Source organism: Propithecus coquereli, unplaced genomic scaffold, assembly GCF_000956105.1.
Source record: "Propithecus coquereli isolate 6110/MARCELLA unplaced genomic scaffold, Pcoq_1.0 Scaffold295, whole genome shotgun sequence".
In the NCBI taxonomy this organism is placed as follows: Eukaryota; Metazoa; Chordata; class Mammalia; order Primates; family Indriidae; genus Propithecus; species Propithecus coquereli.
In genome coordinates, this window is record NW_012148563.1 from 3,600,126 (window position 1) to 3,602,266 (window position 2,141).

At 45.6% G+C, this 2,141-nt stretch overlaps 1 protein-coding gene across 1 annotated transcript in view; it reads left to right on the forward strand.

The window, feature by feature from the left end:
- Positions 1–2,141, forward strand: part of SCLY (selenocysteine lyase) — a 39,700-nt gene that overhangs the window by 9,482 nt on the left and 28,077 nt on the right. The gene's annotated exons all lie outside the window — the stretch shown is intronic.

The following is a 2,141-nucleotide window of genomic DNA, read 5'->3' on the forward strand; positions in this document are numbered from 1 at the left end:
ATGAAGAAAATAAAAAGACAAGCTAGACAGTGGGAGAAGGTATTTGCAGCACATAACTGACAAAAGACTAGCATCCGGAATTTAAAGCAACGCCTACAAATTATTAACAGATAATCCAGTAGAAAAACGGGGAAGCAACTTGAACACACACTTCACAAAAGAGAAGCCCAAATGGTTTCTACATAGCCAGCGACACTCAGCCTCCTAAGTCGTCAGAGTGAAAGAGGGAACGACAGTGAACCACCTCCACACACCTACCACAGGGCGCCGTGATTCCTGGTGCTGGCAGGGCGTAAAACCATTTTGGAACATGGGTTGGCATTGTCTGGTGGCACTGAAGACATGCATACCCCGTCGGCCAGCAGTTCCACTCCCGGGCGTGTGTCCTGGGAAATGTGGCAGTGTACCAGGGGACAGGTGCAAGAATGCTCATGTTCACAACAGCCGACAACTGGGAGCAGCCCAGATGTCCCTCAGAATTAGAATGGATGATTGTCGATGCTGCGTGATACAGTCACACAGCGGAAACCACACAGCTATATGCAGCAACATGGATGGCTTACGACGTTCAGTAAAAGAACAAGTTTTGCCCGGCAGAGCAGAGCCGTGGTGGCTTGGAGGAGCAAGGGGAGGTTGAGCGTGCGGCCAGGCCACAGGGCAGGACTCCATGTGGCTCGCCAGAAAGAGCCACCCCAGCCCCAACTGCCCAGTGGGGGCCTCCTGGTCTTGGTCTGGGGCCGGGTGCCATGGAGTGTTGTTGTAGCCTGGGAGGACCTGGGTGCATTTTTAGGTGTGACCTCCTAGTTCTGACAGATGGCTGCTGTGTTCCCAGTGCCCTTGGGGGAGTGTGGCCATTGCCAGCTTTCTTGGGAATGGCAGGATTCTACCTGATCAATGTGGAGTTCTGGCTTCCTCTTGGAAGCTGCCTGTGGTGTACGGTGAGAATATGGCACACATGGGAGGGCCTCAGGACATCACCATCATTTGGATCATCTTTTACTCTGCCATCCTCTCTCGCTATGGATCCCTAAGGTGACCAAAGGACCCCTTCAGCTAGGATTGCGGGGCCCCTGTAGTGCTGAGAAGGCTTGTCTTTTCTGGACCCAAAATCGCTGTGTTGGGCATCAGTGTTTTTACAAGGTAATGACCTGGGACCTTTAAAGAACCATGCACCTTTTTAAAGAAGCATATCCAAGTCACCCATCCCTGACCATCTCCTCACCTTTCTTTAATTTGATGCATCTCACATCTGGATGAAACACTACATTGGCTTCCTCGGTTCTCCCCCCGGTGGACCTGTTAAGCTGTCAGAGGCTTGTGAGTCTTCTGAGCACAGTACAAGCAGCACTTAGCAAGTTCCATTGTGGAATGTTTTCAGATAGTTGAACAGGTCTAATCTGTAATTGAAAGATAATTCAGTTCAATTCCATTCATATGAAGGTCAAAAAGAGGCCAAACAATATTGTTCAGGGATGCTTACATAGAAAGTAAAAATATAAAGAAAAGCAAGGAAATAGTGACTGTGAAAATTGGGCTGGAAGTTAGCTCTGCAGGGCCTGGGGGGTTGCGGAGGGCTTCAGCATTGTGGGGAGGGTTCTTTGAGTACTCAGGTTTCACTGCTGTGCCTTTTCATTAAACTGTACATTTATATTTGATACACTTTTCTGCTACACTTAACAACAAATTTTTTTTAAAAAGAGTTTCCCACTCCCAACTCTTCAGTCATTCACCTCCTCCCCCTACAGGAGACCAAAATTATTAATTTTACATCCTCCAGAGATGATGTATTAAAAGCAAATGTATATAGATTTGTGTATTCTTTTCTTCTTCCCTTTTTACCTTTTCAAGTATTTTTTTGCATATATAAGCAAATGTATATGTCTATCCCCCTTTTTAAACAAAGAGTAGGATATTATATATAATGTTTGCCACCTTTTTTATATTTGAGATCTTTTAATATCAGCATACAGAGTGTTTTCTCAGTGTTTTTTACATCTGGTTGGTTCACACTGAATGGATGTTGTGTGATTTATTTACCAACTCCCTTTATTGGTGTTAAATTGTCATTTACAGGCTCTCTGAGGTTTTGCTGCACTTAATAACCTTTACACACATCGTGTTGCTTCAGTACGAATGTAGCT